The sequence below is a fragment of the Lissotriton vulgaris genome, chromosome 3_1, assembly GCF_964263255.1.
Source record: "Lissotriton vulgaris chromosome 3_1, aLisVul1.2, whole genome shotgun sequence".
NCBI classification, from domain to species: Eukaryota; Metazoa; Chordata; class Amphibia; order Caudata; family Salamandridae; genus Lissotriton; species Lissotriton vulgaris.
Genome location: NC_141689.1, coordinates 381,038,903 through 381,065,593, shown reverse-complemented (window position 1 = coordinate 381,065,593; position 26,691 = coordinate 381,038,903).

Genomic DNA, 26,691 nt, shown 5'->3' with positions numbered 1-26,691 from the left:
CTTTTGTCTTAGTAGTACTCTCTCTTTGCAGATACTGAAGGGTAGTTAACGCAGGCCTTTACCCCCGTTGTAATCCGTCGTGGCTGCTTGTCTCTCCATTTGATTGATTGTTGTCCAAGCATTTACTGTTTTAGAATTGGTTCTCTTTGGATCATTCTCTATTTACAAACAAGCACAAAGTCGCAATACTCTGTTTAGTCTTTACAGATAGTGAAAAATCGTGTAAAAAAAATAAAAGTAATCGAGCAAAATCAGTAGGCCACTAATTGGATCTCTTTTTGACCTCGCTAAAATAGAAATATTAGGAACAACCCTTCATGAGAAATACGAAAATAGTGAGATGAACTGAGCTCCACACCATGAGGGCTGCAAGACAGCTCGGCTCCATCACCCACCCCGCACAAAATAACGACAAACCGTATGCAAATATTAAAAATATAGACAACACACCAGCAAAGAAACAGGGTAAAACATTTTATTAAAAAACTATTTACATAACGTTGGTTTATAAGATGATGTCAGTAGTGGACCGATGTGTGAATAGATCGAAAGCAGCACAAGGCTCCAAGATCCGGATGGCAAGCTCCTGGATGTTGGGTGCCATAGTTTAGAGTTCTGAATTTGAGCCTTTTTCAATGTCTGTGCTTTGTTGAATCAAATTTGCGGCTTGACACAAAGCTAACTCAAGCGTTGCTACTGATGCTATGCAGACCAAAACTGGTTTTCAGTTTGTACATTTTTCTAGATTTTTAATCCAAGTTTGGTTGACTTTGTAGAACGATGGCTTCAAATTTTCAACATACGCTGTGGTGGCGCTGACTGGGAGGGGGCGCTTCGCTCCTGCCCCCTCCCCAAGTAAGATTTTCATACGTGAAAGTACGTTAATGGTTTTGGTCCCTGAGATGCTTCGATGTCACTGCCATTCTCAAATAGCATAAGTTCTGGATGTTGGGTGCCATAGTTAAGAGTTCTGAGCAGCGCTTGTAACACTGTCTGAAGCTTATTTCCACCTACTGCAGCTACACTATTCTCAAAGTAAGTGAGTGTCGTTTGTGGACCTGACTGCATTAGAAAACAATGTGATATGTTACCTTCCTAAACAGCTTGACGAAGGCCCCTGAGGGGCGGTGTGATGGCCATGGACTCGGAGAAGACGCTTGGCTCCGACACCCTCCCCAAGTCTTATAGCACTGGTGTAGCCTGAGATCGCCCCCGACATAGGCGGCCGGCTCCCAGGATCCGGCGGAACTTTTTGCCTTTTGATGACTCTTCAATTCTGAACCTTGTCCCATCCAGCTGAGTTGCGCCCACTCTTGCGGCTACAGCGTCTTGCCCACCATCCAGCTGAATTGCGCCCACTCTTGCGGTGCAGCGATAGGCGACTGCCACAGGACTCTCAAAATGGCGGCCGGCTCTTCGGTTTTGGGCCTGGTCCACTAAAATGGCCCTGGGACACCTTTGAACTCGGACGCTTCCCTGATAGGGCTTGGGTCCCATTCTCGAAAAGCCTCTCCTCAGCCGTGAAGATTCTACAAAAGTCTTGGGGGCCTCCGACTCCCGCAGGCTTCTGGTGGGGAGCGGCTGCCATGATTGCTCGTGGAATGGCCACGACGGAGCTACGAGATGGTAGTGGTCTCATGCTGACGCCAGCTTTAGTCTGAAACATCCAGAAACACTGTAGACTACCAATTCGATCAGTTCCGGTAGCGCCCCAACATGACCCGGAAGAGAAGAACTTGCCCTCCCCTCTTTGACTGATGGTTCTTGTTGCCTGTCCCCTCTGTTGTCATTTAACAGAACTTTTTGGACTGCTCAAAGGAGTTGTGTTCCGAACGCTGGTTGGTGGAGACATTTTGACTATATTCTTGACCTACGTTGTCGCGTAATGCGTTATATGACACGCCGCGTTACCGCACCTGGAAGTGATCCGCGGCGCGGCGCGCAGCTCGCAACGTAAGCATAACAGGACATGTGACTTGTTAATAAAACTTTTCATTGGTTCATTTTACTTTTGTTAATTTAATGATGAAAAGCTTGGTCATATGACCTAAAAATTACGCTTTTTATTGTTTTCGAACAATATTTTTTTTTCAAACATATGTTATAATATTCCAGGCTAATGTACTTTCCCGGAAAATTTACAACTGTCTTGTAAGTAAAATATATTCCTTTTTCGAGAAAAAGGGCGTTTCTTCCTTCCATAACGGAGCCGTTGAGTAAAAGAGATTCGGCCTGCTATCTTAGTCGCCGATACGCCTGATTATCAGATTCTTATCGATCACTTTATATTGCAGACATGAAAAACACAACTGCTATTAAGCATTTATCTTTACTGCGTTCCTACATATTATACCTTTTATCCGTCATGTAATTGGACTGCTTTATTTCACTTGCCTTTACTGATTCGAAAACAGTGACTAAAAGTAAAAACTTTACCAATGTAAATACTACTACCGTGTTTTGTTTTAAAAACCTTTATTGTGAAAATGTCAGTATACAAATACGGGCCTATAACCACGTGGGCCGGCCACGGAGCAAACTGAAATCGTATATGATGAGGAGACATTTACACTGTAGAAGAACGTAACGAGCGGGCCATTAGGTTGCAAGAACAAAGGTGTCTAACAGTTGCGGAATCGGTGGACGTACATTTTGTAATTAAAATACGACACAGCCACTTACAATAACATTTTCTAGATATACATTTGCGGGCAAGGAGTTACGAGTCCCATTTATACCGGCGCCATTTTGGGCGAGGCCGGGCAGGTCCAAGATATAGTCAAAATGTCTCCACCAACCATCGGCCAGACCAGAACCCCTTTCGGCCCTTTATGCTACAAGATGGTGTCTTCCATTCAGAAAATATTGTTGGCAGCATTTTGAAAGGAAACAGAAACAGCCGTTCTCCTAGTGAGTTTCACATTGTTACATTTAGGAAGAATGTTGAAGAGTAGTATGTGGAAAATCTGAAGCCATTTTTCTACAAACTCTCAATCAGACTTGGATGGAAAAAAAAAACCTGAAGAATGTACAAACTGAAAACCAATTTTTGTCTGTATAGCATCAACAGTAACGCTTGAGTCAGCTTTGTGTCAAGCCGCCATTTTCATTCAATCAATAGCGTCCCGCTGCACACATTCAGGGACCTGGTCGTGTCTTCAGATGAAACGGATTGTAGGAAAAGAAGCAGAAAGGAAAAGGAAAAAAGTTCCGCCGCACCTCGGGAGCCGGCCGCCTATGTCATGTGCCACCTTTGGCCACACCAGGGCAATAGTGAAGCTGCAGCAGGTGCAAATAAGCTTCAGACAGTCTTACAAGCACTGCTCAGAACTCTCAACTGAGGCACTCAACATCCAGGACTTGCCATTCGGATCTTGGCGCCTTGTGCTGGTTCCGACCTATTCACACATCAGTCCACTACTGACATCACCTCATAAGCCAACGGGGCACCCCACGCCGACTTTCGGCGCAGCATTGTAGGATGGCCACACCAGTGCGGCCACTTGCTGGACACCACCTCGGTGCCATCCGGATCTCGGCGCGTTCGAGTCACTGTGCCGGAAGAGTGACCGGAACTCAGCTGAACACGCCGTCTTTCGGCGCAGCATTGTAGGATGGCCACACCAGTGCGGCAATTTGCTGGACACCACCTCGGTGCCATCCGGATCTCGGCGCGTTCGAGTCACTGTACCGCAAGAGTGACCGCAACTCAGCTGGACACGCCATCTTTTGGCGCAGCATTGTAGGATGGCCACACCAGTGCGGCAATTTGCTGGACACCACCTCGGTGCCATCCGGATCTCGGCGCGTTCGAGTCACTGTACCGCAACAGTGACCGCAACTCAGCTGGACACGCCGTCTTTCGGCGCAGCATTGTAGGATGGCCACACCAGTGCGGCAATTTGCTGGACACCACCTCGGTGCCATCTGAATCTCGGCGCGTTCGAGTCACTGTACCGCAACAGTGACCGCAACTCAGCTGGACACGCCGTCTTTCGGCGCAGCATTGTAGGATGGCCACACCAGTGCGGCAATTTGCTGGACACCACCTCGGTGCCATCCGAATCTCGGCGCGTTGTGCTGCCTTCGGCCTATTCGCACATCGGTCCGCTACTGACGCCGCCTCACGTGCCAACGGATTTTCTACGCTTTTTGTAGCCCTATGCCGCATAACAGGTCATGTGACTTGTTTATAAAACTTTTCATTGGTTCATTTTACTTTTGGTTTCCTAAAGATGGAAGGCTTGGTCATATGACCTAAAAATAACACTTTTCATTGGTTTAGAACATTTTTTTTTCCCAAACGATGAAAGCCCCACCTTGTTTCTGGATGTTTCAGACTGAAGCTGGCGTCACCATGAGAGCACCACCATCTTGTGGCTCCGTCATGGTCATTCCGCGAGCAATCATGGCAGCCGCTCCCCACCGGAAGCCTGCGGGAGTCGGGGGCCCCCAAGACTTTTGTAGAATCTTCACGGCTGAGGGGACGCTTTTCGAGAATGGAGCCCAAGCCCTAGCAGGCAAGCGTCCGAGTTCCAAGGTGTCCCAGGGCCATTTCAGTGGACCAGGCCCAAAACCGAGGAGCCGTCCGCCATTTTAAGAGCCATGTGGCAGCCGCCTATCGCTGCACTGCAAGAGTGGGAGCAACTCAACAACATGGTGAGCGAGACGCTGTAGCCGCAAGAGCGGGCGCAACTCAGCTAGATGGCCGCCACCTGGGGAGGCCCGTTCACGCCGCCTCCCCCACCCCCGGGCCGCCGCACGCCAATTTTCGGAGCAGCATTGTAGGATACCAAAACCAGTGCGGCAGTTTACTGGACATCACCTGGGTGCCTGTCGTACATGTTGTGTCAGCCATGTGACACTGGACACAGTCCCATCAATATCTCAACGCGTTCTGCTGCCTTGGGACTATTCGCACAACAGACCGCTACTGACGAGGCCTCCCCCCGCACCACCCGGGACGCCCCACGCTGTTTTTCTGTGCTGCATTGTAGGATCCCAAAACCAGTGCGGCACCCAGGCGACATCACCTGGGTGCCGTCCAGAACTCTGCACGTTGTGCTGCCTTGGGACTATTCGCACAAAAGACAGCTTCTAACCATTGTTGCTTTTTGTGTTGAAAAATGTTTAAATGTTTTTAGTTTTTGTTCCGTTCATTATAGTTAATAGTTAATAAAGTTTTATAATCTTACTTTGTTGGAGTGTTATCTATTTTTTTAAAAACGGGTGAATGGGGCCTTGAATCGGGTATTGTCATGTGTGGGCTTTGGAAGTGTGCTGCTGCAGGATCGGACATTTCAAACTCAAATGCACGTTCTTTTTCTTACCTTTCCGAAGCATGGAGCGCAGTAGCAGGCAGAGAAAGGGTGATGCACGTGTTGAACACTACCTGACCTGGCAAGTTGCTGGCAGTGCCTCCCCGCCCGCTCCTAAAAGAGGGCACACACACACCGCCGCCCCGAGTACTTCACAAATCTTTAAAAGACCATGCGCTTGTTCATGAGGCTTAAATGGTTTATCACCTCTTCTAGAACCCCTGCATCGACCCTCTGACGTTTCCTGGAAAAATTACCATGTAACACAATACCAAGCCCTGTCAGCTGAAACCCCCAAGGAATCGTGGGGCATATTATCAAGGGGGTTTATCTCCGCTTTTTTGGCTTTAAAAGCCATGAAAGCGGAGATAAAATTATCTCCCTATTACCAAGCTGTCGCTAACACCAGTTAGTGACAGCTAAAAGGAGATAGCGACCATCTTGGGCCCCGCTTTGCATGTCAGTGATACTTATCACTAATGACATGCAAAGTGGCGTACCAAGATGTTAGCGACTGGAAACAGTCCCTAACATCGCTATCTTCTATTACCAACTTTTGGAGATATTCGCGCTAAGCGCGAATATCTCCAAAATCTAACACCTGCCCTGAGCAGTTCTTAGCCATGTTATCCAATGGGAGGTGGATAACATGGCTAAGAGCATTTGCTCGATAATACATGAATATCGCTGACTTTTCTGCGATAATAGCAAGGTTTATCTGCGATAAAAATCGCCGATGTGCGGCGATAATTTTTGTCTCTAAACAAGTTAGAGGCAAAAATTATCGCTAGTTGTTCGTAATATGCCCCCGGGTTTTTGCTTGCAGAAATCGGGAGGCGGGAGACTAGCACTGAAATCAGTAGTCACACGCCTGAATCGGGAGGGTTGGCATGTCTGAATTCTCTACAGCTGGGGCCATAAACTACATCCGCAGGGGTAGGTGATAGCCTGGGACCAGCCTGGCATCTAAAATGGATGCCGTGCACGACAAAATTGTGGCATTGGAAAAAAGGCAAGATGGCGCAGCCGCTGGAAGAGATGTATCAACATATATGAGCCTCCTCAGCCACCCTCAGGAAACATAGGGGATTAGGATACGTCTCCCGCACCCCCTTATACCTAGTAATTTAATTAACGAAGCACAAAATGGCGAATTCCCGTTTCGCTACCAGTTTGCGGCCCAGTTCGCGGCCCGTGAAGCGCTTCTACCGTGAAAAATCATTTTTTTTTTCTTTTCCCCACGGGACCCTTTAATAACCCCAACAACATTCCTAGGGGGTCAAGAGGGGGATACCTTGCCCCCTTTCATTAAATTCCCCCTTAGTTTTTCACCTCTTCTTCTCTCTCGATCCTACCGAGAGACAAGATGGCGGCCGCTCCGGACTGTCACGCAGCAAAATAAAAAAAAGCTCACGCACAGCCGCTGGAAGAGATGTATCAACATATATCAGCCTCCTCAGCCACCCTCAGGAAACATAGGGGATTAGGATACGTCTCCCGCACCCCCTTATACCTAGTAATTTAATTAACGAAGCACAAAATGGCGAATTCCCGTTTCGCTACCAGTTTGCGGCCCAGTTCGCGGCCCGTGAAGCGCTTCTACCGTGAAAAATCATTTTTTTTTCCTTTTCCCCACGGGACCCTTTAATAACCCCAACAACATTCCTAGGGGGTCAAAAGGGGGATACCTTGCCCCCTTTCATTAAATTCCCCTTTCGTTTTTCACCTCTTCTTCTCTCTCGATCCTACCGAGAGACAAGATGGCGGCCGCTCCGGACTGTCACGCAGCAAAATAAAAAAAAGCTCACGCACAGCCGCTGGAAGAGATGTATCAACATATATCAGCCTCCTCAGCCACCCTCAGGAAACATAGGGGATTAGGATACGTCTCCCGCACCCCCTTATACCTAGTAATTTAATTAACGAAGCACAAAATGGCGAATTCCCGTTTCGCTACCAGTTTGCGGCCCAGTTCGCGGCCCGTGAAGCGCTTCTACCGTGAAAAATCATTTTTTTTTCCTTTTCCCCACGGGACCCTTTAATAACCCCAACAACATTCCTAGAGGGTCAAGAGGGGGATACCTTGCCCCCTTTCATTAAATTCCCCCTTCGTTTTTCACCTCTTCTTCTCTCTCGATCCTACCGAGAGACAAGATGGCGGCCGCTCCGGACTGTTTAGAATGTTGACAGACACCGGAGAGCCAATCAGCTTTCTGCGCGCAAAGTTCCGATAAGCGAAAAGTAAGCGGATCGGATCGCTGCCCGGAGCGCTGTTACAGATATATATCTTGATTTAAACGTTAATTTCTCAAAATCCACTGAAGCACATATATTGAGACCTAGCAAAGGCACATCGGGCTACCAGTCCCTACAATTTTGCCAAGTTTCGTGCAAATCCATTTAGCCGTTCGAGCTAAAAGTGAGGCCAAAGGCCCTATGGAAAAATGAATGGGAAAAACGCGTTTTGGGACCCCCCTTTTTTCTCGGCCCCCCCTTGACGAAACCCCACCAAATTTTCAGGGGCTGCTCAGAAACAAAATGTGCCATTTTCCTGAAAATTTCAGCCGATTCCGTCCACAAACGCCAAAGTTATTAGACATAGAATTTTCAGAAATCCCATAGGGAATTAATCCTAACTATATATACCTACTGGCGATAGCCAGTAGGTAATATATATACATATATATATTCACAGAAAAAACCATAGGTTATAGACCATATATAGTTAGGAATTTGCATTTACAAAACCTTGAAAATTCACTGAAAAAACCACAGGTTATAGACCATATATAGTTAGGGATTAGCATTTAAAAAATCTTATTTTATTTGCACAAAACCATTGAAATTCCATATATAGTTAGTTGCACTAACTATATATCGCGGACCCGCAATCCACTGCTAATGATGTCACATATTACATCATTCATGACATGGTCAGTGACATCACTGATGACATCACTGATGACATCTCAAATGACATCACTGATGACATCACTGATGACATCACTGATGACAACACCCAGTGACTGTATGTTTCTGTAAAGTTAAAATATGTCTTACATATTGAAGAATGAGTGGATGTATAAGTGTCTGGATGAAGGATTTAGTAGGTGCATGACTGACTGTATGAGAGAATGATTAAATGTGTCTCACTGAGTGTATGGGTTAGTGATTAAAGTGTCTTAATTTGGCAATCATTATTTATGTTGTTCTGTAAACTGCTGCATGTTTAAATCAGTAGCTATATCAGTAACTATATGGGTTATTGAATGGTTGCCCAAGTATTTGTATGGGAGACTGAGTATGTGTGTGGGTGGCTGGGAGGTGTATAACTCTGTGCATAGATGTGTGAGCAGTTGATTCCCTAGGTGTATGGGTTCAAAAGTGCATGTAGAAACAGCTGTATGGACAGTTGACTGTGTGCATGAGTATATTGGTGAGTGAATGGATATCTCAGTGCTACATGTCAAAGTAAGTACATATGTAAAACACACTCCATGTGAGAGTTGACATATATAAATAACTGAACATAAGAGCCAGTGAATGTGTGAGTGGCTGTATGAATCATTGTGAACTTGTATCAAGGATTGTATAAGAGAGTAAATATGTGTTACTATATGTTTGAATAAGTAAGGTGTGTATAACTGTATAGTTGAGGAAATGGAGATGTGATTGATTCTTTGCATGACTGACTAGGTGTGTGAGTAACTCCATGGATGTGTGACAGTCTGTGAGTGCCTGTTTACACTGAGTGTATCTAAAGGTTATATTAGAGTCTGAAGATGTATTATCACATAAATGATATCATCAGTGATGTAATCAGTAATGTCAAATGAGATGTCAGTGATGTCATCAGTGATGTCATTTGAGATGTCATCAGTGATGTCATCAGTGATGTCATTTGAGATGTCATCAGTGATGTCATCAGTGATGTCACTGACCATGTCATGAATGATGTAATATGTGACATCATTAGCAGTGGATTGCGGGTCCGTGATATATAGTTAGTGCAACTAACTATATATGGAATTTCAATGGTTTTGTGCAAATAAAATAAGGTTTTTTAAATGCTAATCCCTAACTATATATGGTCTATAACCTATGGTTTTTTCAGTGAATTTTCAAGGTTTTGTAAATGCAAATTCCTAACTGTATATGGTCTATAACCTATGGTTTTTTCTGTGAATTTCATTGGTTTTTTAAAAGCTAATATCTATAGCTGTAAAATATATTCTTTATTAAGTGACGTATCACGTAGCCCGTGAGACGCCTCATGATGCATCGCATAACCGTGACGTATCGTCTCTGCAGCGCAAACCAAACCCAAAACGTAAGCGCGCCAGAACACGCTTAAAGATATATATATATTTTTTTAACCTTAATTAGACAAAATCCACACGTGCACATATCACAAACGTTCAAAAAACACAATATGTCGGACTCCCGTTACGCTGCCGGTTAGCTGCCCGGTTAACGTACCAGGAAGCACCTTTACCGCGAAAAATCGCAATTTTTTTTTTCTTTTGCCCCGCAGGGAACTTTAATAACCCCCTCATCAATCCTAGGGGTTCAGGAGGGGTCTGCCTTACCCCTTTCATTCATTTACACCTTTTTTTTTTCGAACCTCTTGTCTCTCGATCCTACCGAGAGACAAGATGGCGGCCGCTCTGGACTGTTTACAATGTTGACAGCCAATCAGCTACTCCTCAGGATTTTTTTTTTTTGGGCCTCGCGTGGTTTTATAATATCCCCCTCATCAATCCTATGGGGTCAGAAGGGGTCTACCTTGCCCTCTTTCCTTCATTTCCCCCTTTGTTTTGGTCTCCTCTTGTCTCTTGATCCTACCGAGAGACAAGATGGCGGCCGCTCCGGACTGTTTACAATGTTGACAGCCAATCAGCTACTCCTCAGACTCCCGTTACACTGCCGGTTAGCTTCCCGGTTAGCTGCCCGGTTAGCTGCCCGGTTCGCTTACCAAGACGCGTCTCTACGGCGAAAAAATCGGATTTTTTTTTTTTTTTGGGGCCCCGCGTGGCTCTATAATATCCCCCTCATCAATCCTAGGGGGTCAGAAGGGGTCTACCTTGCCCCCTTTCCTTCATTTCCCCCTTTGTTTTGGCCTCCTCTTGTCTCTCGATCCTACCGAGAGACAAGATGGCGGCTGCTCCGGACTGTTTAGAATGTTGACAGACACCGGAGGGCCAATCAGCTTCGCATCGCAAAGTTCCGATACGCGAAAAGTTCGCTAACCGGATCGCTGCCCGGAGCGCTGTTACAGATATATATCTTGATTTAAATGTTAATTTCTCAAAATCCACTGAAGCACATATATTGAGACCTAGCAAAGGCACATCGGGCTAACAGTCCCTACAATTTTGCCAAGTTTCGTGGAAATCCATTCAGCCGTTCGGACTAAAAGTGAGTCCAACCGCCCTATGGAAATTAACATGGGAAAAACGCGTTTTGGGACCCCCCTTTTTTCTCGGCCCCCCCTTGACGAACCCCCCCCAAATTTCCAGGAGCTGCTCAGAAACAAAATGTGCCATTTTCCTGAAAAGTTCAGCGGATTCCGTCCACAAACGCCAAAGTTATTAGACATAGAATTTTCAGAAATCCCATAGGGAAAAAATCCTAACTATATATACCTACTGGCGACTGCCAGTAGGTAATATATATATATATATATATATATATATATATATATATATATATATATATATATATATATATATATATATATTACCTCCTGGTAGATATAGTTAGGACCTACTTTCCATAGGAAATCCGCAACATTCTATTTGGAATAACTTTGGCACCGGTCGACAAATCTTCGCAAAATTCTCCAAGAAAATGGCCTGCTCTACTCCGCTCCTTCCCTGGAAGTTTGGGGGTGATTCGTGAAGTGGGGACTGAGAAAAAAGGGGGGTCCCAAAACATGTTTTCCCCATCCAATTTTCCTTAGGACCTTTAGCCAGGGCTACAGCCCGAACGGCTGAACGGAATTACGCCAAATTTGGCAAAAAGGTAGAGTTCTGTTTGCAGATTACCCTTTTTGTTAAATGGTGTAAATCTGTTCAGAAGTTCCTGATAAAATCAAAAGTAAAATCATAGAGATATCTATAGATGAAGTACCATACTGTACTGAGCTGCATGCTAATTGGCTGTCAACACTTCAAACCAGGAAGTGTTGGCAGCCATCTTGTGCCGAGGCACAAGAAAGCAGTGAAATAAACATGCATAAAATGCAAAGGGGGCAGAGTGGAAACACCCTGACCCCCTAAGCCTGCTCAGGGGGTCCCACAAGGACCCCCAAGGCCCCAAAAAAATTTTGTTGTTTTTTAAATCGCGGAGTACGCATAGCTACGTGTACCCGTGAAAAAAAAAAACAGTCTCCTTTTTTTAAATTAGCCCCGGGGGGACCAAATCCGGGGCATAGTGAAAAAAGTGTGAGGGGACCCCAATCCCCCCCACACTGCCCTGGGGACCGCCACCCCCCAGGGCAAAGTAATTATAATAGCGGGGCACACGGGACCCCCGCAGCCCCGGGTACCTCCACCCCCCGGGGCTGGTATATGTATGTTGGGGCTTCTATGGCCCCCTGAGCCCCTTGGACCCCCACCCCCCGGGGCTTTATTATGTAGTATGCAGGGAGCTCATGGCCCCTCGCAGCTCCGGGGACAGCCACCCCCCGGAGCTTCGTTTTTTAAAATTAAATAAAAAACTATGTGGTGGGGCTCAAGCCCCCCTACACGCCCCGGGGACCGCCACCTCCCCGGGGCTCTAATATGTGAAATAGGGGGGTCCGTGACGGACCCCCAGCCCTGGGGACGACCACCACCAGGGCTTTTAACAGGTGAGAGGGGGGCCGCACGTCCCCCCTCCTGGAGCCCTTGATGGCCCTAGGGGGCCGGCTCCTGCAGTGTCCCGAGGTGCCTACCCCCGGGACACTTCTGTTTGCTTTGGTAGGGTGGGAGCCGTGAGGCTCCCGCCCTACCATAGCAAACTACTTTGATTTTTAATTAAAAAAATTAAAGCGTATTGCTTTTCTGCATGGGGAGCAGCATGTTGGTTTTTCCCTAAGCAGAAAAGCAATGTGCAGGATGCGGGGAGCCGGCAGGGACCGTTGGGGGCTTGGGGACCCCCACACGGTCCCCAACAGAGAGGTGTCCCCGGGGACTTAAGTTGCCCAGGAGGGTGGCCCCCCTCCACAAAAAAAAGTTAATTTGGCATTGCCCCCGGGGGTGGGGTCCCCGGGGCCAGAATTGCCCACAGGAGTGGGGCCACGCGGCCCCCTTCCCGTATTTTTTTTTAAAAAAATTATTGGGGCAGGCCCTGGGGGAATGGGGTCCCCACAGCCAAAAAAAAAAGAAAAAGAAGGGGGGGGCTACACAGCCCCCTTCTTAAAAGTATATTTTTTTTAAAACTGGATCTGGAGGAGGCCACGCCCCCTTCCTGCACCTCTCTGCAAACGCGCTCCCTGGCGCGTTTGCAGAGGTGGAACTAATTCCACTTGCATACTGGAGGGCCCTGGTGGCCAACTAGCCCACGAGGAGCCTCCAAATGATCCAGGGGGCTCCCTTGCAGAGAGGTGTAATGAAGCCATTCCCCTTTTTACACCTCTCTGCAACACAGCCCACTGTAGCATACTGGAGGTTGTTTGTGGGCTAGTTGGCCCCCAGGGACCCCCAGTATGCAAGGGGAATTAGTTCCTCCTGTGAAAAAGCGCGAGGGGCTGCGTTGCAGAGAGGTGTAAAAAGGGGCGTGGCCTCATTACACCTCTCTGCAACCCAGCCCCCTGGCACATACTGGAGGTTCCTGGTGGGCTAGTTGGCCCCAAGGGACTCCCAAGTATGCAAGGGGAATTAGTTCCCCCTCTGCAAACGCGCCAGGGGGCTGTGTTGCAGAGAGGTGTTCTGAGGCCACGCCCCTTTTTACACCTCTCTGCATCGCAGCCCCCTGGCGCATACTGAAGTTTCCGGGTGGGCTAGTTGGCCCCCAGGGACCTCCAGTATGCAAGGGGACTTAATCCCCTAACTTAGAATGTGTTACGAGGAATGTTTGCACAGTGGTGAAGGTAGGGGGGAGGCTTGAGGTGGCATGTGTGCAAACACGCCTTGTGGCGCATTTTAGGTTGGGGAATATATTCCTCTTTAATCCAGAGGTCTCCTAGGGGGCCACTAGTCCACCAGGTACCTCCAGTAAGTGTTACGGAGCTGCGTTGCAGAGTGTTGTAAAAAAGGGGGTGTGCTCTCTGCATACCTGTCTGCAACGCAGCTCCCTGGTGCATACTGGAGGTACTTGGTGGGCTAGTTGGCTCACAGGTGACCTCAGGATTGAAGAGGAATATATTCCCCAACTTAAAATGCGCCACAGGGCGTGTTTGCACATATGTCACCTCAGGCCCCGCCCCCTTCCTTCACTATTGAGCGAAATATTCCTCTAACATCAGCCGAAGTACGAATTCCGATTTACTCACCTGTTATCACGAGAGACGTCAGTGCTGCATCTTTGAGCCCAGGACTGACCCTGAAAAGTAAATGTAACCATACTTACAGTAACTTGAATTTCCTTCCATCGGCTAACATTGACTGGTTTCACTTGGAAATTTTTCTAAGTGTGGAGTTTTGGAACTTTAAAAAATTCCTCAAAAATCAGCTGAACTACGAATTCTGATTTACTCACCTTTTATCAGGAGAGACTTCAGTGCTGCATCTTTTAGCCCTCTACTGATCCTGAAAAGTAATTATATTCGTAGTTACAGTAACTTGAATTTCCTTCCGTAGGATATCATTGCCTGCGATATAAAATATATCTAAATCAAAAAATATATAAAATAAAAAAACTAATATCACAATTTCAATATTTTTTAAAACTAATTTTTTTTCAATTTATATTAAAATATGTAATGTAATTAATTTAAGAAATAAAATATCTAAACATAAATAGTTTTAAAAATGTAGTAAATCAGTATAAAAAAATAACTATTAATACATTTAAAAATTGTCATTTACAAAACCTTCGAAAATTCACTGAGAAAACCATAGGTTTCAGGCCTGATATAGTTAGGAATTAGCATTTAAAAAAACCTTTGAAATTCACTGAAAAAACCATAGGTTTCAGGCCTGGTATAGTAAGGAATTAGCATTTTAAAAACCTTAGTAATTCACTGGAAAAACCATAAGTTTCAGGCCTGATATAGTTAGGAATTAGCATTTAAAAAACCTTAGAAATTCACTGAAAAAACTATAGGTTTTAGGGGTGTTATAGTTAGCTGGACATTTCATTCATTCAAAACCATTGAAATTCCTATATCTCGCGCACCCGCAATCCAATGCTAATGATGTCACATATTACATCATTCATGACATGGTAAGTGACATCAATGATGGCATCTCAAATGAAGCGTTGGTTCATTACTGTCAGGAGAGGTGATGCATCAGTTCCTTACTGGAAGGAGAGGTGATGCATCGATCTCCGGACATGCAGCCTCAGTTCCTTACTGCTGGGCAATGTTGATGGGGAGGCAGCATCGACGGATGATGCATCGAAAATGCAGACATGCTTGGTTGATGCGACGGTGGCGATTCAGAGGATGTGTCGGTTTTACAGCCACGAGAAGGCAATATATTGATTCTTCAGCTGCGAAGCAGTGGTTGCATTTGAGTCGGAGGGGGTGCCACATACACAGATGACACCGGGCTCAGGACTCGGGCTGCTGTGATTTTTCAGCCGCAAAAGCAGGTGCTGCGTCGATTACATAGCTGCAAAGTGGTGCAGCATTGAGAAAATGGTACAAAAGGGGGTGGTGATGGACGGAGCATCTGAATCAATCAAACACTCACACCCAGTCAAAAGATCTGGGTTTAATCCATCACCGTTCTTTAGCCCACTCTGCCACCCCAGTTCAGACATGGCTATATGCAAATCAGTCTGACCCTGTGCCTCATGGGAACAGTCCAGCCCGAACTGCTAAGCCATGTCTTCCCTGGACCGGAAACAAGCTTCCGAGGACCGGTTTCTGGCATTCCAGCTGTCTTCAGCCCGGCTTGCTTGAATCCAGTGGCAAAGTGAGCAAGGGACTCACGTCTGAGCATACCCTGCCACACTTATGGTGGCCAAAAGTGGTCAAAAGGGGGTGGTGATGGACGGAGCATCTGAATCAATCAAACACTCACACCCAGTCAAAAGATCTGGGTTTAATCCATCACCGTTCTTTAGCCCACTCTGCCACCCCAGTTCAGACATGGCTATATGCAAATCAGTCTGACCCTGTGCCTCATGGGAACAGTCCAGCCCGAACTGCTAAGCCATGTCTTCCCTGGACCGGAAACAAGCTTCCGAGGACCGGTTTCTGGCATTCCAGCCGCCTTCAGCCCGGCTTGCTTAAATCCAGTGGCAAAGCGAGCAAGGGACTCATGTCTGAGCATACCCTGCCATACTTATGGTGGCCAAAAGTGGTACAAAAGGGGGTGGTGATGGACGTATTAGTAAATCAAATATGCCAATCATGGATAAACCAATCACCAATACAATTTAGACATGGAACGCTTGCACTTTAGCACTGGTTAGCAGTGGTAAAGTGCACAGAGTCCTAAATCCAGCAAAAACAAAATGCAGCACATAGTCAAACAACACACAGGTTAGAAACAAAAAGCCAGGGGAAATTATGTCTAAACATCCTCTCACCCAGAAGGGAGACTAGCAGGCTAGGACCCTAGTCCTTGTCACAGGCAGAAGTCTTGCAGAGGTTCCCTTCTCAAGCAGTCCGACTGACTGCTCGGCAGATGACAAAACATGGGTACTCAGACTCCCCTACTTATAATTATTTTCCAGAAACAAAATGTGATCTAGTGTCTGGACTTCTGAAGTTTTATGTTGGGATTCTGCTTCTTTGATCTGGACATCTCTCACTTTCTTCATCTTCCAAAAGATGTCTGTCACAGCATGCAGGGCTCTGAAGCTGATGAACCCACAACAAGATTCAAGTGAGTGAGCAGGATTCACACCTGGATGTCACCTACAGTGATCTGTGCATCAAATGTTAACTCCAGGCCCACAGCCCTACCCTTTACAATTCCCTTATCAGCCTCATCTCCACCTTACTGAGAGGTGTCCAGGTCCTTTCCTTGTGCTCTGTCAATGAATCGAAGAGCCATTTGAAATGCACAGTGAGAACTGGCTCCCTCTCATCCAGTGCTTGTCCCATCCAAGTCACAGGAATGCAGCAATATACAATTCTGTCTGGGGGAGATTCCTCTACTCCTCATGTTTTCACTAGGTAGGCCTGGGCTTCCCAAAATGGAACCCAAGGTCGTCCTTTCAGTTTACAATTGCAGGCAATTCTGCACTCAGCTTACATTCAAAGCACACTCTACTGTGTTGTAATGTTTTGCCCATTTCCACATGCTGCACACACACTCAGTCTGCACACACTTCAGTACTACAGTATCTCTCTACACTGCACCAAAGATTAACTTCAAACACCCTCACCCTCACAAACATACACATTTACCATGTGCACAATGTTCCAAACTGCGCCCTCTGTGTAGTGTATGTCTTGCACGCTCACATGCACTCAGCATATGTTTTCACTATGCACGCACTTCTAGATCAACCTTGAGGTAGGTCAAGGGTAAGTTAAACACACAGCAGCAGAACCTTTAAAAAGTTGAGTGAGCTTGTAGTCTTCACTCCATTGATTCAAGGTTAAAAGAAACCGGTCAGTACTGTTGAACACCACACGGTATGCTGCCACCATCGCGCTTGCGCTGTTCAAATTCTGGTAAAAGCAGTAGCATTCCACTACAATGACGGTAGCACTTTGGGTGCCCCTCCTGATCAAACAAGACCACAATCCATGAGAAAGGCCTAGGCCATGGTGCACAGGCATGTTTCATGTTCGCCTATGACAAAAAAATCAGCATTACGGATCTAGACAGTGATACATTAGGGCACTCAAGGCAGGGGTACTTGTCTTTACCATGCAGAGGACATTTCCATCCCAACACTCCTCATGTGTTGGGATTGAGATATCGTGGAACAAAGTCTAATGGTAGTAAACAATATTGCATTTGCGCGATGCAAGAAAGGTGGTAGGGTTGGGTAGCAAATGAAAACATTGAATAGCAATCTTTTTACTAGCCGTAATGTCTTGGATGACCCTGTACAGATTGGCTTTACCTGCCTTGCCTATCCAGAGAATCTGGGTATTACATCTACTAATAAAAGGTACTAAATCTCCTATTTGATCTAATCTGCTATTGTAGGGCACATCCCCTCTTTCCCCTCAGGTTTTAATGGGTACTGAGGTATTTTAGGTAGCTTCATTTGAGGATTTACCTTTTACCTTTATCGGCACCATTGATGAGCTGATTCCCACATCATTGGCCTCAGTGAACCATAATGTCAACAGTACCAGTAAAAGTGTTTCTGTTAAATCAGGATACATGTCATCCTTGTCTGCTTCCTATGGACAACTCAAATTCTCATATACTTATGCAAGTACCTTGTGCTCTTGACTTTGAGGTACATTCAAGAACACCCCTGGGGTAAAAAATACAGTGCATTTATGTTTACACTGTGCATCTCTGCTTAACAACTTTGTTGTGAAAGTTGAGCTGAGCAAAAAGAAATGGTCATTACCGACCGGGTCCACGGGAAGGGACACGGGATCAGTAATACTGTGGGGGAACTCTCTGCTTCGAAATACTGACTGCATCTATGGGCATGCCTGAAAGAGGTAAAGAGGGTAATTCAGAGGGTTTGAGCACTGAGTGGTTTGAGCCTGTGCCTATAAGATAAGTAGTGCTTTTATCATCAATGACATTCAGATAAGGGCTTCCCTGATCTACTGGTGTTATGTGTTGTAACACAGTTAAAACGTCTAGGGCTGACCTAAAGTTCAGGGTAAGGATTTAGAGTTATCTGATGATAACTAGGTAGGTAGGTAGAAAATAGGTTTATTTAGACAATTGTCCAGAAAACATTCTAAAATGACATTTACCAATAAAAATCAGTAAAAGGGCCCCATCTTACTACCCCACACCCCCTTCCCACTATAATTCATCATTAAGATTCAGTTTAACGGACCGTAAAAACAAGCAATTCCAACTGCAACATCTAAATAGTGCAAGTGTGATTACAACTCAACAAGTTTCCGCCTATGCAGAGTATCATATTTAAAAAAACAGAGGTCTTAAAAACGTAATTTGATTTGCGAAATAACAGACACAGTCCATAATTATATGTAGCAAGGAACATTTTGCATTCAGGGGGCAGGGGCAGAAACCAATATTATCCTGGACCCTGGCCTGGTGTGGGCGGGATGAGTAGATTGGATTACATCCCACCCTGACCCTTAATATTTCATATTGCAACCCTGGATCTGGTAACTGTAACAAGTAGGGAAAGACAGTGTCCTAGCCCAGAGTAGAAATTAAGAAGCTCATTGATGGTTTCTTGCTCAGGTAGAATAGGTCATTAGAGTCAGACACCAAAGCAACAGACTCTTTCACTGCATGCTTGCCTGGGAAGGAAGACCAGGATGTAATTATACCATTATCTATAAGGAGGTTCCTAAGAACAATCAATCTAGTTCTTACATCCTTTGCCCACCTTCTTTCACTACCTTGAATCTCTTCCCATCTTCCCAGCACAATGTAGAGACTTTGGACACCTCACCATCTTTTAAGAGTGTATTAAAATACCTAAAGGCCCGAGTAAAGGCCATCAGGTGCCAGGAAACTAACTTACACTCTTTCCTTACGACCTGTACCGTGATGGCTTGGGGGAGGGATACAAGCCTTCTAAGCACTGCCCCTTCTAATCTGTCTCATTCATATGTTGGATCAAGGGAATGGACCTCCCCCCATACAGACCCAACAGAGGAACTTCCCTTCGTAAGCCTTTAGTAGTGGGGTATGGAAAAGCCCCCCAAATCTACTGTTAAATCGTGATAGACAACTGGCCTGCAGTAGGGCCTTTTGCTTAATGTCAGCCCAATGCATGCCCCAATTCAGGTTCCTTCTAGAGGTCAGCCCCAAGTATTTATATTGGTCGACTTGTTCCACCTCCCGTTCGTCTAAGTACCAACTGAATTTCTTTACTTTTTTCCCAAAAAACGAGATTTTGGTTCTGGGTCTGCTTACTATAAGTTGCTAGAGCATCTAGTGTCCTCTGCAGACCAATTGGAGTACAATCCACTAGTACCAGATCGTCTCTGTACAGCAGACAGTCAATGTGATGTTTCCTGACTTTAGGGGGAAAAACTTGGATTGGGAAATAAAGGTTGGCTAAAAATAGACTAAAGAGCAGGGGTGCTAAAATGCACCATTGCCGGAGGCCATTCTCGATGGAGATTCTCTGGGATAACCAACCCGACTTGTCTAGCTCCATTTGAGCCCAATTACCAGAATGCAAGTATTTAAGAACACTAAGGAGGTTTAACAGAAGCTTCCTCCAAACATCAAGTTTCCTCCAAAGGGTATCCCTATCCATAGAATCGAAGGCTGTCATGAATTCTACAAAGCAACAGCACAGCCTTTGATTTACTTCCAGTGCCTTTCAAATAATGGCCCATAATGCAAAGCAATGATCTATAGTGGAATGACCCTCCCGGAAGCCCCCCTGTTCCCTGTTCTTTCTGATGGTACTTAGGTTGGTTGGCTAGTCTTGGTGCATTAGAAGCAGTATTTGGACAATCTTGTATCCAAAGCTGACCACAAGCGAAACACAAACCTCCTGCTCCTGGGGCATCTCCTTGGCCCTTCTATTTCCCTTTTCCCAATTCTTTGACATCCCTGCCCTCCTTTGCCTTCCCTTAATTATGGGGATCTTTATCCCATTCTTTTATTTGACGTCTGCATATTTTGCAACTTCAAAGATATCAATTTCGATGTAACATTTACTTTTCTTTAATCTCCTGGGATACTATGAAGTGGTTGATGAATGTCACCGGTTCAGCTACCTTCTTAGTTGGGCATCCAGTAAAGAAGGTGGCTAGATGACTCTTAAGATTCAGAAATAACTCCTGTATAAAAACAGCCCCTACAGCTCACTTAGCCTTCTCTGTCGGACCGGCTATGCCTGAATACTTTCATAAACTCCTAAAGTCTGTCAATATTATCAGCTGGTACTTTATCCTTAGTTTATTTGCAGTTCAAGACCTTAGTTCAGTCAGTTTTCACTGGGTATACCTCCACAATTGCATTCGATAATTCACCCTCCGTATTATTCTGCACATCATTATTACAAGGGGCTACCCTTGGCCATGGTGCTTTCTCCATCACAATAACTGATTCATGTTTGCTCAAATGGGCCTATCTACCTCAAGCACATTCTTTGGTTCTTCTCAGAACTGAGTGGGATTTTTCGAAATATTGGATAACTGCTTCTTGATGCTCATTAAAATGGAGCGGGTCCAAGGGACGTGGATCACAACTCTCACCCCAGCTGCAGGTTAGTCTCTCGAAGGAAGAAGAGTGGAAAAACATGCATTCTCATTGTCAGTGTCACTTGGATGAGGATTACGGGTGCACTTCCTCGACAACTTTTCTGTAGTCTGTCTCGTGCTCTCTAAGGTGATACTGGTGCTTTGTTCTCTTCAGTCTCTCGGGGTGGAATGTGTACATACTATAGACCAATCCACAGTAGGGAAATCAATCTTCAACCGGGTTGCTGTATTGCCATCAAATTCCATCGCAGTGCATACTTACACATGACTTCCTTGCCCTCCATCTGCCGGAAATCCCACAGACAGTGCTGCCTTTCCATGTGCATCACCAGCTCCACTACAGTCCTGTCAGCTGGCATGGGGAACATGTCCAAATAACCATCCTCTCCTGTGCCCTCGCTCTCTTTCTCATTCTTTTGTGGTTTATTGTGGTTCAGTTAGGTGGGGAAATAGACGAGGAAGAAGTGGATCAGTTGAAGCACAAACCGTAACTGTGTTCCTAAGATGACAAATGTGATATTCCTTTTTTTCTGACTATCTCTCATACTCCTGACTTGGGTTTCATGTTTGCGGTTGTGTGCCTCCACATGCCATTGTGTGAAGAGTGGCCACTGCTCAGCATCTATGCTATTTTTAGGATATTTCAGTTTCTTCTCTATATTAGCTAATCTTTCTATGTTGAAGGTACTATTTTATACCGGGAAGGACTGCTTTCCGGTCTCATAAGTGATTCCTACCCAATCATAACTATTTTCACATGTTTATTATTACAATATTGTTGGTATATAATTATGGGCAGGAGTCCTATTCTTTTGGGGCTCACTACACTTAGATTGTTTGATGCCCGTCACCGTTTCTTACAACTAACTTAAATTAGGGGTCACCAGGAAATAGGGGTCTGAAGTCTTTGTGCCCCAACATCATCCCATGAAGGGAGGTAGGGAAGGAAACACAAAACAGGATAGAGTTACCTTCAGTTATGTTTCTTTTAACTGATCTTATGGGGAAAAGAAGGTAAAGAGCACCTATACCCAGGGATTTTCTTGCATTGGACGAACCTGCAGTCATCATCCGAAGGGGCTTGTGAAGGGGTTGTACATCTAGATCAGAGGGTCTCTTTCTCTGAAATATTCATCCTTCTAAGGTCCTCGCAATCCTGTCTATCTTCCTTGTGCCACACTAATTCTAGAGCACTTGTACTCTATACTATGGTTTCATACTCATACACTTTGGACTCCTCCTTGTCCTTCCTAATGAACCATGTTCCTTCTATTTTCTCCCATCGTCCACTTCTACCGATGACATTTGGGCACAAAACAGAACAGGCCTTGCTTTCAAGTAACAAAAAACAGGAACGGCACCTAGACTTTACCTAAAATGTTATTTCAATTCGTGCTCACACTTTTAGCCAATTCACCAGGTCCAGTACTGGAATGTTCTCCAGCCAAGTTTCCCTGAAAAACACATCTCCCTTTCCTGTGGCTCATGGGGTCATCATCTGGAGACTGGTCCAAGACTCCCCTGCTTTCCCTCCGTGGCGATTTTCCCAATACCATCTGCACCATCTATTTAAAATAAAACAAATAAATGATCGGCCTCTGGTGTCAGAGATAGACTGCTGTTGCTATTGACTCAATTTGAGTTAGTCAATGGTTGTTAGTTTCGTACAACACTGTATTGTAGGTCTATGTTTTACGCCACTTGTATCGATGTGAACTGAATAGTGCTTTCCTAAATATAAAAGACAGCATTTTACTTGAAATTATTTCATGATTGTGTTTGTGCACTTATTTTGGCACATTTATCAATGTTTGTATGACCTATTCTGCCACTAAAGTACTTTATGTGTTTTATTTGTTGCCACTTGCCTAGTGTATCAGGAAAATAAGAACCCATGACTGGGTGAGCTTCCAGGTAACAAATGGTTAACACTAGATCCAGGGGCTAGCGCCTTGAGACCCTCTGGGTGAGTAGTGCGCTATATAAATTCTAGAACTTGAACTTGAACTAGCATTAGGCTATTTTGGACACATACTGAACTGCTAAAGAGACAATTCCAGTTGATTCCAGCAGCACCTTGGAACTGTCTATTGTTGTTTAATGGTGTTCTTTTAGTTTCAGGCTATAAGTTTAACCAGTGCATGTATTTGTGTTTTTCCCAATAATTTTGTATTGCACCGTGTCCGAAATCAATATGTCTCAATTCGATACTGAAGAAAGCAGGCATAACTAGTCAACTGAAATGGCCTCCAAGCTCATTGGAGACTTTATTCTGGATTCGAAATTATGTTAACCTGCTGGTTAATACCTAGCTGTCTGTACATGTTTTTGATTCATGTTATAATTTAGTTTGAAGCCTGCCAAACAGTGCAGCTCTCTGATTGCAAAAGACTCATTGGGGATATGCCGATAGCTGGCCTGGAAAGATCTCCGCCTATTGCTTTTGGTAGGCTATTTGTTTTGTCACTGTCATTTTCTGGCTTTCTGTTAAATGGATTTATTTGTTTTAGATCATCCATGTAGTCTGTGTACCTCCCGTGGTGCAATAGACTTTTTATCAACTCTCTTATTGGCTTCTTTAATTCGTCCACAAGTGTCTGCTTTTTAGTAACTTTTTTCTTTTTCTAAAGGCGCTTTATGAGAGTGCATGTGTTTCCCTTATTCTTTGTGATTTCTCACTGCTTGCAGTACATTTCTTTTAATAAATATTCCATCAGAGTGCATGTTTTTTATCTTTCATCGTGTTTGCCCGCAACTCTCATTCCATTTCTTTTCCTAACATTATAACAATGTCGTTTCCCACTACGTTGTCCTTCAAGCTGGTTTCACATGCAGCTTCACTTTGATACAGTTTCGCACTTCGAACCACTCTCTGGTAGTTTTACCTCCGCATTGTGCGTTCTTGGTCGTTCACTTCCACTCTGCTATTTCTCCAATTTGTTTCCCTTGCCGCACCCTCAATGTTGCTTACTCTGTGTGCTTCTCGTGCGCTACGTGCTACTTTCGCCACCTGGGTTCTTTCCCCCACATGTGTTCTATTCCCATCCACACATTACATATTTTTTGTTTATTGATCCAACTCGAATATGTTAAAAAAGGAAAAAAATAATTGCACATTTTGTAAACGAGTGCAGGCTTGGTGCTGTTGTCTGCAAATTAGAAAAGCCAGGTGCATAGGTGTTTTTTCTCCTATTTATTAGCCACGCTGCACAGTATCACTTATGTGAGACCTATTGGCTTCACCAGCGTTTGATGCATATTAGACAATATATTGACCGGAAATGAAACTATGACTAGTTTTGCACTGAATTTCGTCTATAATGAGGCCTAGCAACAAAGAAAGGGCATTCCATAAATCAGTAACAAATCCTCCGAATTTTAACAACGTTAGACCGAAATCATCATTGTAAACAAAAATCATTTTGTAATCGATGATTTTATAAACACCCGTGAGTCAACAATGTTACGGGTTATTCTTTCTCCATGTCAGGTTAGTATTTGATAACTATCCTTGGTTCATTGTGTGGCGAGCTAACAAAAGCATTGAAACTCCCCAGATCTTGGGCCACGCTTTCAAAATCCACGTCTAAGCGCTTCGATCATTCAGTCGGAATCCGCCTTTTCCTGGCCATTGGCCGGGGTACTGGCGGTGGCTGGAGCGTCACCTGCGAAATCTGAGAAACCCTTCGATCGCCGTGTCTTTTGTTAGACTTTCACAGGCCAGTACTTTTACTTATTCTAACCGTAATTGTGGATACTGAACAATACATAACAAAATAACTATTAATAATCCATTTATTTTAGTTTCTTGGGTAGACATCTACGCAAATGTTCAGAGAGCAATGTAGACCATATTGTTTGCACGTGCTCTCTTAGCATTTCAATTGAGTTTTTTACTCCCACCGTCCCCCAAATGTTGAGTCTCTTCTTTTTGGCATTTTGTCCCATGCTGTGAGAATTAACAAACACTTGACATAGAGCATGTAACTAGTGTAAACACAATATTTTGCCTTGTGTTTTTCTCTTCCTGTGCCTCTTTCTCCTTTCCAATATTGTCAACTAATGTATGTATTTATTGGTGCTATTTAGGTGCTAAGGGACACTTTGTTGCAACAAACAATAAACTGATTTGAGGAATGTTTCTTTTATCAATCTCAGCCACGGGCAATTGCTCTGGCCACTTCCCAGCCCATCGTTTTTTGCCCACTGTGTCATACTAAATTCAGACTAGCCATATGCGAATCAGCATTGGTCCTGCACCTCTAGGAACAGTCCACTAGCAATTGCAAGGCAAGGTCACCTCTGTGGGTGGGAAACCAAGCAACTCCAGACTTCTTACGTCTCCTTAGTATCATTAAGCTTGAGCGCTATGCCACAGTGAGCATGAATGAACTTGTGTGCTACTGATAGAGCGCGCGGGTCACCCGGGTCACTTAGATTACCAATTTTCCCACGCACTGGGCCCTGGCGTGCATATGATGACAGTGTTTTGCAATGAACCGGGTGAAACCTCTATCACGCTACTATCAGTAATCGGGTGGGCGACTCTTACACCACTTACTATTCAAGTACCTGACTTACCACAGGCACATTACTCCTGACGGATCAGGAGCTAGCAGTGGACAGGAGATAAGGGTTTTCCTAAAATGGAGAACATTCTACTTTACACATTTAATACCTTTAATATTTCTTTACTGTATAATGACCACAGACACCTTGATGGTTTTAAGGGTTTTATATAGAATGATTTTAGAATGAAAATGCCATTACAAGGAGGCAAATGCAAAGAAATACATCAATGATTAAAATCAGAACCAGAATATAACTATGTATTAAAGTGAGTATCATAGAGTAAAAGGGAACACTATAGGGCATGAATCATAATGAACATTTATCTAATACAGTTTTAATCTAGGGCAAAGACGTGAGGAAGACCTAATGTGTAGCCTAATACCTTTATACTAATTCCTAAACCTTATGCTATCTTTACTAACTTCACTGCAACCATGCTAAGGGTAAGGGAATAAGTGGAACAAGCTAGATAAACAGTCGGGTTTAACAATGTCCTATAGGAAGGGTAAAAGTGGAACATTTACTAATAATCAATTGCATAAAATTATATTCAAAAGAGATATGGAGAATATCACAGGCAAGATTGCTTTAATCAGAGGAGGAAAAGTTGAGGGTATAGTATAGACAGACACCTATGCCAATATTTACCTAGGTGAGAATGAGGACTAACCCTGGCCACGGGTCAGTTGGGAAAGAACGGGACAAGGACCCTCAAGGATTCAGGGAATACCAGAAGGTGAGCAGGTACAGCTCATGGACAGTCAGGACAGGATACCCCTCAGGTCTGGGTCAGGACTCGGTTCACCAAGGCACGACCAACCCCTCACAGCTTCGGATGTAACGCCAGCGTTACCCCCTCTTCTGCACGGAATCTGCCAAAACCCCGATTGGGTTTTCGAATCTCCCAGCAAAAGTGCTTCGCTTTAGCACTTAGGACAAATTTCCACCCCTTGGAGTTTGTGGAAAGTTTCAGGCAGAATGCTCCGCAGCACTCTGTATCAGGCACCTATAGAGTTCGTAGGGTCAGTGACAGGTCTGCTACTCGGACAAGTCGGACAATTTCTCTAAGCTAAGCTAGGCTATATATACTGTTTTGAGTCCCCAAGACCACCCATAAATGTTGCAAAATGACAAAGTCCCATCTTCTGATTGGTCAAGGGAGGTGGTTAGGTCATAGGTACCACCTATATTCTTATTACGTATTTCACGTGACATTACCCTCCCCCTAACATCTGGGTTCCCAGGCATACGTGTGGGAAAGTACAATAGTGAAGAAAAGGTTTGCAACATTGTTGCGCATTTCAGAGTAAAAATAGCAGGTCTTCAAGGACGAAGGTGCGCCTGGAAAGG